At 45.0% G+C, this 14,179-nt stretch overlaps 1 protein-coding gene across 2 annotated transcripts in view; it reads left to right on the top strand.

Annotated features, from left to right (window-relative positions):
* Positions 1 to 9,046: 9,046 nt before the first annotated feature.
* The window catches only part of hivep2a (HIVEP zinc finger 2a), a 56,039-nt gene continuing 50,906 nt past the window's right edge, over positions 9,047 to 14,179 (top strand). The window contains exon 1 of one of the 2 annotated variants that reach the window (XM_067241251.1): positions 9,047 to 9,136. The gene's annotated coding sequence lies outside the window, so the exon portion shown is untranslated. Of the gene's footprint in view, positions 9,137 to 13,240; positions 13,334 to 14,179 lie in introns of those variants that run through there. The other variant, XM_067241252.1, reaches the window with a different exon arrangement.

The raw sequence follows: 14,179 nt of genomic DNA, 5'->3' as shown, positions 1-14,179 counted from the left end.
TACAGGATGTAGGCTACACTATGCTTTGCAAATATCTTAACAACTATTTTATAAAGACTTACTAATGATGCAACTTCTGATTAGTAATGCAAGTTATAAAGCATTTACTAACTGTTAGTTAAGGCTTTTGCGTGACCTAATCTAAAGTGTGAACTATGTGTGTGATATATGCCTTATTAAGCATTTATAGAAAGACTATAGGCCTATAGATGTTGTGTTTTTGTTTTTTAGAAGAAATAGCTTAGGTTTACAAACAAATCGTTTTAACAAATTGAGGCGACAAAGCGTTTGCTGACCTGTCTAAGAGTAAACATTTGGTTTCTCATATACTACAACAATACGTGGGAACATCCCAAATCAAACACGGCGAATCTGGAGCAGACGCCATCTTGTCAGAGCAATCAGCTGCCCTTGTACTGGTGACGTCACTACATCTCCAAGGCAACATATCACAACTCTTTTGAGAACGTCTTCTGGACCAATAAGAACAGCATATTGGTTCAATTGCAACAACAGTACGAGCGTTCTGATTGGCTAATGGGTAGTCATTCCAGCCGCGTATTCATAGTCTTTATATAAAGACTAGACTATGAATACGCGGCTGATACGTATTCTTATTGCCCTCCGCTGATGTCATCTTCAAAATGAGCGAGATCCAGATGACAATGAAGACATCAACAGCGACGAGGAAATTCTTAACTTTCTAAAAGAGCAGAAAAGTGTGAACACAGAGAGATAAACGACAAGCGCTAGGCAGATTGCTAGGTTTGGTTGCTCAGATTTCAGATTGGTTGCTACAGTAGGTGCTAACACCTGAAACACACCGTGAGAAGACTTGAGTAGAGCTGAACAAAACAACATGTTTTAAATGAAAATAGTTAAAAATGCATATATTAAACAACTTACTAACCTCGACCGTTCGGTCATGCCGGGAAATATCAAACTGAGGTTTTAACGTATCGACCGCTGTCACTCTCGGTTAGTAGAGCTAATTAGTTAGCAAGACACATGCCTGTCATTACTTCAATAAAATAGTAATCTTGTGTATCACATTGTGTTGTGTCTGTTTCCTTTTGAGAAACGTATGTTCAGCCTTGTGAATGTGAGGTTCGAGACAAGAATACCTTAATAAATAACTTAGAAATGTTTAATAAGGCATAGATAGTTCACACTTAGGTCACGCAAAAGCCTTAACTAACAGTTAGTAAATGCTTTATAACTTGCATAACTAATCAGAAGTTGCATTATTAGTAAGTCTTTATAAAATAGTTGTTAAGATATCTGCTAAGTATTAGTGTACATAATGTATTCGACTTGGCGTACATCAATTAAAGACATAAGTAAATATGTTGTTAGTTATTTACTCATGCTTTGTAAAGGTAATGTAAATGGTTTGTTCACCATTTGCTAATGCTTTCTATAGCAGCTCATGTACCACTAACACCTTTTAAACTACTGGTTTGCAACTATATTAACAAGCTGACTATAAAGTATGATAATGCAGTTATCAAACACCTTATTAATTGTATTATGAATAAAATCCAAAATATTTAACAGTGTTTATTAATGATCAACATAGTGTTTAATAATAAGATTATTAACTATTTAATAATGTATTGTTAATGTTTCAAAATGTTTTATAAAGAATTTACTAACTATTAGTTAACACTTTGTAAATGCCAAAAAGCGTTGACTTATTATAAAGTGTTACCAATATGTTTATTCAGGCTATAACTTTTCTACCGATAGGCTACTTCTTTTTCATGTTATAGAATCTAAAAGATAATTTATTTTTGTATTATTTAGGTTCAGTAGGCTATTAAAATAACCCAATTTGTACTTTGTCTTCACAATGTATTAACTTTAAATTCAAACAATAGTATTAAATAGCCTACAAAAAGACATGATTCCGGAACAGGAGCATCTTTACAAGAATCTTTACAACAGTAACACCGTTACACAAACAGATATTTCAAGAGGATTATGACCTGTATGAGCTAAATGATCTACAACTAAGGTAAACATTCAAGAGAACATTCCTGAAGAGTTTCTGGAATATCCCGGTTATTCTGGGGCTGGAGGGATGTCTTTATCCCCCAGCTCTGGGCCTTCCTATCTGGGATCAGCCATGTGGCGCGCTGCACTAGACCTGCTTTCCTCTGCTCAAATCAGCATTATGTTACGACTAGGCTGCCAAAGAGGTTTACCCTGGTGAAATCCCTCTTAGAGACAGACAAGTGCTTTCAATCTCAGCTATTATGAGGATGGAAGGCTAGCGATTACAGGGGTTCCAGCCCAGTTCCTCCCCCGAGTCAGCTGCTCTGGAGGGGGGAGGCAGTGGGGTGGGTGCCAAACCCCAGGCTAGAGGAGGGAGGGTAGAATTCATACCCAGGGCTCTAGCATGCCACACGTTACTTATCTGTCTAAATCTCTCTTCCTGTCTGTCTGTCTGTCTGTCTGTCTGTCTGTCTGTCTTCCAGCAAATCTCTGTGTCTGTCTCTCTTTCTCTCTTTGCTGTCTATCTCTGTCCTCCCATTTCTTTGTATATCTCCGTGCCCCTCTCAGTTTCCATGTATCTCTCTTTTTGACCTTGTCTCCCTGCCTCATCCCCCGTTTGTCTGTTTGTTAGTCAACCTTCCTGTATGCTCTAAAGTGTGGATAAGCCCTCCCATATCCAAAATACAGCTGATGATTGGTGTCTGGTTAACCCTATCAAGAGTCCCAGACAGGGTTGTATAGGGAGGTCCAGGCCTCGCATCCTATCTTCATTTCCCAATTTAGTCAAGGGTCACACTATAAAACACATAAAATACACACACACACATACACACATACGATTTAGATAATCTGTTTTAACATTGCTGCCAACAGCCTTTCATGTCTTAATAGTGTCACAAGCAGGGAGATGAGAGAAGGGTGATTTTATGAGGTTTGTGTGTGTGTGTGTGTGTCTGGAAGAGCATCTCTCACAACATGAAAGTTTATCCTCCGCTAGTTGAGAGGTCACTATAATCCCTGGCTTGATTGGCAGGGCATTAACACACACACAGGCCTATCTAACAGGGCTGCCTATCAACATCTTACACAACATATTACAAAGAGGGTTGTTTAGTGAGCTTGACTTGGCACGTCATGAGGAGGGACTATAAATACGTAGCTCAGTACAAGCCTCATTAAGGCTCTCTCTGTGTGGACCCGGCCAGCTATACAGTTTAATGCCTGGACTAGCATACACACACACATTCTGGCTGTGTTTTTGTGTGTTTACCAACATCAAAGCTGAGGCAATCTATCTAACAAGGGAGAATGAGAAGACACACCTGCCGGAGAGAGCCACCGGAATTACCTCAGTCCTCATCTCTGTAATTAAGACATCTATACACACATACATACACACGCGCACACACAACCACACATCCTCATCATCATCTTCACTGCCACAACTCATATCCTGATGAAGATGAATGTTTGTTATTTGTTTACTGAGACGCAGCGAGTGTTTCCAGATTTAAAACAGGACACAGAGAGAGAGAGAGATTACGTAACTCGCCCCTTGGCAGTGGGCTAAAGAGAGAGTGGAAATTGAGGGATGGGCAGTGTGTGTGTGTGTTGTAGGGGGTAGAGGGACAGGGGGGGGGGGTTAGATGACTGGATGGATGGACAGATGGATTGAGGGTTGAGCCAAATGTAATGCTTGGACATCAGGTGTACTACCAGTCTAGCTGAGTGTGTCAGGTTAGCATTCACAGTTTGACCTCCGCTCCGTGATCATATGTATGATCAGTATGTATGATTTATCACACACACACACACACAGGTATCTGTGGAAACTGTGTGTAACAACCTGTAGCTTTGTTGGACGGGTGTGTCTGCAATGATGGTACAACAGACATGTCCACGATAGTGTTTGTGTAGCATAATGGCTGATGACAGGCAACCACATGGAGAAAAGAATTGCTTGTTTGTTCAAACGCGGCCTGCCTACAAACAGTAGCCTTAACACACAAAGACACACTTTCTCAGAATCTTACATCATGAAGGGTTGAGGTGTGTGACTGTGTTTGTGTGTGTTATCTGTTAAGGGGCTGGTTAGGCCCCCCAAAAATGCTTGTTTACGTAAGCTCTGTTCCCTGTGCAAGTTACCGTAGACCTTTAATAGAAAGGAATAGTTGGAAAACCTTCTTGTTGTATGCTCCTGCCCCATCGGACCATGAATTATGGTCGGCAACTTAACCAGAATGAGGTTTCAGTCTGGAATTGTATCTGAGGAAGCGGATGGGTAGATGGGGGAGGGGGGGGGGGGCACAGGGGGGTGATGATTGGTCAACTGCTTTAAGATAGAATAGGTAAAACACAATTACCTTTCTTATCCAAAGGTAATGAAGAGAAGCTGTGGAACGTCGGCAATGCCTCTTCCTGCTTTTCTTTATATTTCTCTCTCTCTGTCTCTTTGTCTCTCTCTCTCTCTTTCTCTCTCTCTCTCTCTCTGCCAGGCTGTTTTACCACTCTCCATCAAGCAGACTTCAAACAGTCCAGTCCCAGGAGACCAGGAGGAGCTGGCAGAGGCCGCTCTCTTTTTCGTCTCTCTTCTCTCACTCCTTTTTTTTTCATCTCCCACAAATGTTCCACAGTGGAAAACTTTGCCCGGGCACAAGAGCCCCTGTGTCCTGAGGGGGAGGAGAGAGAGAGACTGAGAGAGAGAGAGAGAGACAGAGAGAGAGAGAGAAAGAGAGAGATAGAGAGAGAGAGAGAGAGAGAGAGTGAGTGAGAAAGACTGAGAGAGAGAGAGACCAAGGAAGAGAAAGAGTGTTTAAGAGAGAGAAAGAAGACGTGGTGGTTACTCAGAGGAAGAGGGGCGCAGAGTATGAAGAAGAGAGGAGAGGACAAGGGACGAGAAGGGAGAAGTGGAGAGGTACAGTCCTGATGTCAAATCTTGACTGTCAAGATCCCCATTTAACCTTCCCCAGGTCAGAACCTGTTAGAATCCAGTTAGAACACACATACCTGCCGACAGTCTACATCTCTTCCCCTATCAAAGATGGAAAAAGATTGATAAACAGATGGATAAACGGATGGAGGGACATGGCATACTCAATCTAACCTGCACATAGGTCAGTACCCAGTGTGAACAGCAGGGGTCGGGTGTAGCTGTGTGCAGCAGTCAGAAGCTTTCTTGCCACATGGGACTGGCCGTGTCTCCCTGCTAAACTGCAGCTACGCTCAATCAGCCATACCTGGGTATCTGTCACCTCACTGTTCCCAGTGATTACGTTGAACCGCTAGAAGTGTGGGGAAGCTCGATGAAGGAAGACACATAAAAACAGGCACACACAGGGTTAACACCTGACAGCCCCTTTGATCAAAACGGCATGGAAGACAGGAGCGAATCCAAACGTTCGAGGCCTGTATCATGTTCCCATATTGTGTTGCACGTATTTAGTCTACGTGCCAGCCTGGCTCCTTCCGATCCTCATGTAAACTGAACATGGACTGTTGTGTCTGTGTGCCCAGTGACTGGAATATGCATATATTTGACGAACTGTGTTTAATGTGTGCTGCCTGGTGGGCCCAAGGCGCTTTAACTGTCTGTTTTACTACCTGGGGGAGGAAAGGGGGAGATGAGAAGTGCTTCCTCTTCCAGGGCTGCTGTGGAGGCACAGATAGCTAGCAGCGGGCGAGCTTTAGCGCTTTATCACCTAGACGATGCAACCTTTGTCTTATATGGGACTTCACTGATCTTATGTAACGTCTTGGCAGCCTGCCGCCGACGGTAGGGTGAATCTGGGATTCCTGAGTGTGTGTGTGTTTGTGCAGGGTTAGTCAGAGAACACTGTACAATAGCAACCACACTATGTTGAAGTGAGAAGTGGGGAGGGAGGAGGGTGAGGTTTGGCAGAGTGAGTAAGCACTAGCAATACATCAGTTGTCAAGATAGGCTTTGTCTAACACAGGCTACGCTGCAGCCCTGGGACATGGGCCTCGGGGGGAATGTGTGTGTGTGTGTGGTTGGGTTACACAGAGCAGGAGTGTGTTTGTTTTAGGACGTGCATGCGTGTTTCAGCTAGTGTGTGTGTGGGTGTGTTTGTGTACATGACGCACTGATGCACACACAGAGTACGGTATGTGGTGTGCGGGTCGCTTCTAGGAGGAACTAAGGGGCATGCTCGGGGGCAGGACAGACAGACAGGATGTGGGCCTGAGCGATTCTCTAAGAAACAGGAAGTTGCTTGTCTGATGACCTACAGGAGGTGTTGCATTAGAGCCAGTGTACAACCAACCAGCATTGAGAGAAGATTGTGGCTGAGATTAATGATTACGGTCTGGAACTTACCTTACCATCAAAAGAGAGGATCAACTTTGATTTGTTCCCTTTGTTTGACATCTATTAATTTCATGTACGTTACAGGTGATGGCCCATAAACACAAGAGTCTGTTTCTCAATGGGACCCAACAGAGGAATCCAAAGATTCCAAACAACAAACATAGACAAACAACATAGCACAAATGAAACATGTACACTACCAGACTGAACAGTGTAGTACAATACAATACAATGGTTAAAAAAAGAGATTTAAAACATACCTTTGCAACCAGGTGGGTTCGGCAGTTTCATTTACATTTAGCAGACTCTCTTATCCAGAGTGACTTACAGTAATTACAGGGACATTTCCTGAGGCAAGCAGGGTGAAGTGCCTTGCCCAAGGACACAACGCCATATTGCACGGCCAGGAATCGAACTGGCAACCTTCTGATTAATAGCCCAAGTCCCTAACCGCTCAGCCATCTGACTCCATTCATAACCAGGCCTCGCCTGCTTGGGTTCTAGGAAGACTGACACTTTTAAAAATGCAACTTTGAGATACTGTATGTGCTGGGAGATTATGTTATGTGACTCAAGTGCAGTCATGAACTCCAAAGCCTCCTGATGACACACTCACACAAACAGATTGTGTGTTTTATCACCATGAGTCACTCTGTTCCAGTTTTAAAGTGTCAGAAACAACGACAAGACAAAGCCATATACATTCTTGTGTTAGTGTGTACCACATTCCAGTTTTAAGGTATCAGAAACAACAAGGCAAAGAATAAATGTTTTGTGTAAGGTGACAAAACATCTATTATCACAATATCATTTCAAGCTAATGTGACTCATACTGTCATTAAGTAAGGTTCAGGTTGTACTTGAGAAGAGAACATCACCTAAGTGACACTATACCTGACATTAGAACTTTACCAGAACACTGTAGGCTACCTGACATTAGAACATTACCTGAGTAGAACATTGTACCTGAGAAGAACACCTGCCCCCCAACCTTAATGTAAAAACATTATGGCTGTGACAGTGTCTCTCTTCCCTTGCTTTTCATGATTAGGTGAACTGCAGGTGTGTATCGACAGACGCCATGTTGGATGAAGCTAGTTTGATCTGTGTGTGTATGTCAACATGTTTTGAGTGACTGAGGCTACTTAGCTAATGGAGGGGCCCATTAGAACATCCTTCTGGATTATTATAGAGATCCTCTATTGGGGAACACCCGTGTGTCTCCATGGAGACCTCCAGGTCATGGCTGATGAGGTCATTGGGATTATTATTTACAGGAGACTCAGGGACACTAATCTACTTAACACAATACACAACCATACACACACACACACACAAAACCTCAGATGGTACCTGGGCCATTGACACTTTCATTGATAAGTCTTGTTGTCCTGTTACACGTGAGAGTGGAGGTGGTTAGTCTCACAGGTCCTTGGCTTTAAACCATGTTGCATGTAGTTATAACACTGGACTCTGAGTGTTAGTATTAGTAGCCTAATTATTAGACAAAGTATTGTCTAATAGTAGTGTTATTTCCTCATTGTGCTCAACGTTGTGCTCTATTGTTGCTTAGTGTCTGGTTAAAATACTGAAGACTTGATCGTTCCTGGGAACGAACCACGAAATACTGTCTGAAATTCGGGTCCTTGATTTTCCACTGTAGGCTACCATTGAACATCACTTAGATAAAAGCATCTGCTGAATGTAAATATAATTCACATCTGCAAACTCTGGGCTCTCACACTCTTCTCCATTATCCTCTCACCAACAGTAACGTTATCAGTATGCTATGTTTACCGACAGAATGCTGGGGCTTCATACAGAGGTTTGATCGGTAAAGTTGCTTTGGTACAAATGCTAGCCTATTATTAGCAGCCAAAATGGCTTTATATCAATACATACTCAAGCCTGAATGTGATTTCTTATGCACTACCCCGGTCATTTACCCTACTTTATTGCCTTTCTACTAATATTAGCCTTTCTTTTGTAGATGGTTGCATCTCATTGAGTGCCTCCCGCATAATGCATTTTAGGCTACAAATGATTAACTGAAATATGCTCCTGCATAATTCAGAAATACTACATTGTTAAAGAGACTAGGGTCAATTACAAGCCCAAGCGGAAACGGACACAACCGACTGCGCTTCCTCCTGACAGTCTTTAGCTGTCTGTTTGCATGTCACGTCTCCGGGCGCGCCGCCGTGGGAGATCCCTGCGCACGGAGATACCCGCGGTGGTGTCTGAGAGCGACCGGTCTCTCCCGTTCCCTCTCCCCGCCGCGCTCCGCGGCCACGGCCTCTCCCTCGGACGCGCTGGGGGATCCGATGACGTCACGAACCAAACACCCTCTGTCACACAAACACACTCGCTCGCCCTCTATCCCTCTCTATCCCTTTCTCACTCTCTCTCTCTCCCCGTGTCTCGCGCGCGCTCTCTCTCTCTCTCTGCTATTCTATTCTGGGAAGCTGTGCTTGGAATAACCCCTATGTGTGTTTCTCCTGATCGCAACCTCCCTCTCAGTACATAATCTTGGGCGTCCCGAATAACAGAGAAATCCTGTCCAAAGACGATTCATTTTTACTGACTCTTACAGAACTTTTCGTTCTGAAGCGGCTGCACAAGGCTTCAGTGCGGCACGGAGAGGTCATCGCGCAGTTGCTATTTTTTGTGTTTTTATTTTTATCAGACTTTTTCCACTTTGATGTTTGGGTTTATCTGACAACTACTGAAGTGTCAGGCGCCTTGCCGTACGGCTGTCACCCCCTGGAATATTATCGTGCGCGGCTTCTCGCACGGCGCTTTAAATGTGACACGGTAAGTGAATCGAGGATTGGTGTTTGATGGTGTTGGGTGTTTTATAAAGAATAATGTCTGGTCTTCGGGAGCTTTCTGAAGAGCTATGTGGGGAATACCCAGTGCTTGCATGCAGATTAGGAATGTTGCGTAATATCCCAAGGAATTTGCACGGCCGCTGCAGCGAGCGAAGTGCCTCTATAAACCCACACTCCGGGTGCACGGCGAGGAAGTCGGATTTCTTTTTGTCACCGGAGCACACAATCTCGCACAGAACGTAAGACCACAGCCACACGTCTATGTGTGCTCTATGTGCCATGCCTGTGAACTGTCTTGACCTGCAATTCTGTGTTTATCGTATGTTTTCGGTTTGTTCGTCTGTGCGTTTGAGTGTCGAAGAGAGCGATGGTGGGTGGTGCGCTGGCCCGTTCCGGGAATGTTCCATGACGTGTTCTCCGTCAAGAAGGGGCCCAACCCGAGGGGGTTCTCAGCCGCCGACCGCTCTCCTGATCACCCGCCTCTTTCCTCTGATTGCCACTATTGTGATGGAAAATATTTTCCGCTTTATTCATTCATCCCCAACGTTAAATACGCCTCTTGATTGACTAATGCATTAGCTATTCTGTTTATTGCGCTGAAACTCAAACAACCACTTGTAACGGAGAAGCGTCGGGCGCTCCATCTTTTTCTGCTTGTGTTAACTATGGTGTGGTTTATGTGGTTTAGTGTTAGAGGATGTATGGGAGATGTAGCTAAGATATTGGTCTGCGAGTTCAGGCTAGGTAACCCCTGCTATTTGTTGTAGCCTATGTTGGCACAGTGGCTACATGCCAGCATGAGAGACACCAGCTAAGCCGCGCTCTCTACACGTTAACTGCAAAGGCACGATCAGCACTGGCGGTGCCCCAGCGCCGTCTGCTTCCGTATAGGTAGAGAGATTATCTCCATGGCAATGTGCTCCTGTGTGCCAAGTGCAGGATATCTGGTGAGGTTATCTTTGTCTCATGTGGATGGCTCAATTGGTGGAACACGGTAAAAACAAGGTTAAACATGCTGGCTATAGTTTAGGGCCTTGATAGTTTGGTATATGGTAAATTGCTGTTAAAGGTGTCTGCTTTATGGGATACATATAGTAGTGATACTATTTTAGAAGTTGGACACAGAGAAGGTAGGCATGTGAGTAGATCCTCCTACACACCATCTGTCTCACTGGCTGGTCCGATGAAACTCAGGAGGAGGAGACGAGAAAAGAGAAGAAAAGAGGGGTGGAGAAGAGGTAGGAGAGGAGAAGGGAGAATGGAGAGGGATTGGGAAGGAAGGAATGGAGGTGAGAGGGGAGGATAAAACAAAAGGACAAGTAGATGTTCCGTAAAGTACTCTGTAAATTGTATGCCACACAAAGTATTAAATGTAATTAATCAAAACAGTACTGAATGGAATGGTATAGAGTAGTGAATATATACAATAGATTGCTAAGTTAGTAAACAGTAGAGACTCTATCCAGTACTGGATAGAAACAGTAGATATTATTGAGTGCAAAAAATAAACAGTACATATGGGTCAGTTGATCATAGCAGGTTAATGATGTTCCAACCTTGTGTAATCTATTGTCCCCCTGTGTCTTAGTAGGGCAGTCACACACACGCACACGCAAAGCAGCACTCGCACAGGCAAAGCAGCACACACACACACAGCATAGGTAGCCTGAATCGAGACCTTTGTCTTTGAGTGAAGGTTACTGTTGTAATTCACTTGAACAGAGAGTGAAACTAGCAGAGATACACCTTGGGGACTAAGTCTGTGGATAACACTGTGTAAACCGTTTCCTGTAGGATTGGGTTTTGATTGATTATTGGTTCTGATCGATGGTGGGCATCTGTGAAGCCCTTCATGACATTGCTTGTAAAAGGGTTATCATACTATAATGCCAGGAATCTCTATGTGTCTCTCTGTGTCTCGATTATCTTGTGAACTGCGCACTATATGAAGTTGAAATTGTGGAGGTATATGGCACATGTAGTGAAGCGGGTGAAATTGTTTGGACGCGATAAAAAGAAAAAAAGACTGCTAACTTGCTAGCTAGAAGGCTGAAATAAAATTCATGTATTCATTTAGCTGTACTTGAATAACCATTCTACTTCATATCGGACAGACATTCTATCTAACTAGAACAACTAGCAACAGCCACAGTGGCCAATTGCGGTAATGTTTTAGGGTGATGAGGTTACACATTTGGTAATTGTGTCAAATTGATTAAGAAAAACTGTAATTCTGTGTTAACACTATTGTCTAGTGCACTAATTATGCAACACTCCTAAGGTCCTTATTGCTAGTTTATAAACGGGAGTGTTTATGTGAACATATTATGGTATTCTTAAGAGAGCAAAAGCATGTACTATCATCATCAACATCTTAATCACTGGCTGCATCACGGGCATGGGTATACTGTAATTCTAGGGATATCTATGTGTTCGTCTTTGTGTCACCGAATCAACTAATCAACATCATTATCACTGACTGCACTACAGACACAGGTACTACACTAGTTCAAATGAAGTTTGATTTTAGTAGTTCGGTTGTATACATGTTGTACAAAATGTTTTCTGCTCTGAGGTTCGTGACTGTTGTTTAAAACGACACACTCACTAGCACAGCCAAACACACACACACCTGTGTCCCACATCTGATGTCACTGACGTGCACACCCACTCTGTAAACCTCAAATTCCAAAAATAGCTAGCTATTCCAGCTAACCAAACCCCTACACAACCCTCACCCAGTCCTAACCAAATCCCTACACAACCCTCACCCAGTCCTAACCAAACCCCGACACAACCCTCACCCAGTCCTAACCCATTCCAAAACCTAACCCAGCTCTACCTCTAAACCGCGCCAGCTGATTCGAAGTCTGCGGTCCCCGTTGTGACACTTACTCAGGTTCTAAACATTTGCAAAACTAAGATGCATACTGTGATAGATAGTCACTGTTGTGAATGTTGAAGGTTGGGGGAGCTGTTGTTATACAATGCTCTATTGTACTGTTGTACTGCTGGACTAGTTGCTTGGTACTGGACTGAGAGTGGTACCTTTGGTAAGACGAGGCCTGTGACCGAGGCCTTGATCGAGGGATGCCTCAATAATTCATCCTGCATTGTGGCTGACTGGCTCGCACACACAAACACACATATGCACCCACCCACACACACATTCATGCAAACAGAGAGGCACTCGTCACCCATCAGAGATAACTAGTTCACGGTGTTAAACACAGGGTTTGTGGCGGTGGGTGGCCGGGGGAGATGTACAGTACCCCTACCCAGTCACGTGTAATGATGGTCTGTTAGAATCTGCCCAGCGGGGGCGCTCTTGTCTACAACGGAAGTCTTTGACCTAGTGTGATTGGGATGTGACATCGCTTAGGCAACATGGGGAGTTTAGTGAGAAGGGAGCAAACCTTCGGGTTATCACCACCTGTTTCACCTCCTCGCCTCCTTTCCCCTTGTCGCTCTACTCCACCCTTTGACCCTTTTCCTCCTCCTCCTGCCCCTTGTCTTGCTCATTTCCTCCTTTCTCGCCTCCTCCTCTACCCCTCACCTCTTCCCCTCCTTCACCTCGCTGTCCTCCTCTGGGTATTTGACAGTGCTTCCTCTGCCGTCTGTGGCTCGGTGCTTTTGGGTGTCTGTGTGTGTGCCCGCAGGATCGCAACGCCGTGTGACGTCCATGCTTGCCGCTCGCCTAGGCAGCACAACAGGAAACACTCATGGCCTCCCCCCTTCCTGCTCTCTAAAAGAGGCAGTCTCTCTCTTTCTGGCACACACAAACACACACACACACACACTCTCTCTCTGCCTCTCTTTTGGTTTCTGCAGCAGTGGATTCACCTGAGACCTATTTTCATGTTCGCTTACCCAGCCAGCCAATGCACGCCGCCGAACTGTTGGGATTGGCACCTTTGCACCTGCCCTCCAGCCAATCTGAGAGCGTATTTTTGTGCTGAGGAAAATGTTTTATTTCCCTGTAGTCCCGCCTTTGAGAGCAAGAGAGAGAGAGAGCTGCATACGGTAGATGGGAAAAAGCTGTTCACCTCGTCAGAGTGTGCGAGCAGCAAGCGCAGAGACTTGTTTCGGCTCGGCGACTGAGACTGAGAAACCCCCCCTCTAACCCCCCCCCCCCCCCACTCTCACACACACCGGAGGGAAGCTGAGGAAGCGCTGTCAGGTGGGCAGGTAGGGGCTAGGGCAGGTGGTGTGTGTGTGTATGTGTCGGGAGGGGTGGTGTTGATTCTGGACAATGTCTGGAGAGAGTCGAAGGGTGAGATCAAAGAGAGAGAGGAAGAGCGGGACATTGCCAGCGGCGCGTGTGTATGTGCACGTGTTTGTGGGTGTTTTCCTGCTTGTGTGGCCATGCTGTCCTCGTCACCTCTCTGTCCTCTGTGATGTGGGTGGGATGACATCAGGAGGGGACGACAGAGGGCAGAGGGGTGGACAAGGGGGGGGGGGAAGAGGGGAGGAGGAAGGGGGAGATGAAGCAAACCGAGAGGGGGAAGGAGGAGAGGAGCAGATGGGTGGAGAGGGAGAGCACAGAGGGAAGGGGATAGGAGGAGAGGGATGAGAGAGTGGAGCAGAGAAAGGGGAGGAGGGCAGAAACTCCAGAGTTAAATGTTCTAGTTTAGTGGTGTGTGTGGTCTGACCGAGTTCATTGTTGTTTCTAACATGTGAAAGATCCTGCCGCAGTTCTTACACTGAAGTGTATATTATTTATTCACAGTGTCTGACTTGTGTATATACAGTGTGTGTGTGTAAGTGTGTGTGCATATGTGCGTGTGTGTTTGCACAATTGTAACCAATACAACATGTGATGTATTCCTAACAGACCCTTTCTGTCATTGCCTCCCCCCCTGTCTCTCCCCCCCCCCCCCTCTCTCTCTCTTTCTTTCTCTCTCTTTCTTTCTCTCTCTCTCTCTCTCTCTCTCTCTCTCTCTCTCTCTCTCTCTCTCTCTCTCTCTCTCCCCCCTCTCTGTCTGTCTCTCCCTCTCTCTCCCTGTCTCTGTCGCTTTCTCTTTTG

The sequence above is a fragment of the Osmerus mordax genome, chromosome 8 (genome assembly GCF_038355195.1).
Source record: "Osmerus mordax isolate fOsmMor3 chromosome 8, fOsmMor3.pri, whole genome shotgun sequence".
In the NCBI taxonomy this organism is placed as follows: domain Eukaryota; kingdom Metazoa; phylum Chordata; class Actinopteri; order Osmeriformes; family Osmeridae; genus Osmerus; species Osmerus mordax.
The sequence above is the reverse complement of the archived record's forward strand: the minus strand, read 5'-3'. Positions and strand labels throughout refer to the sequence as shown.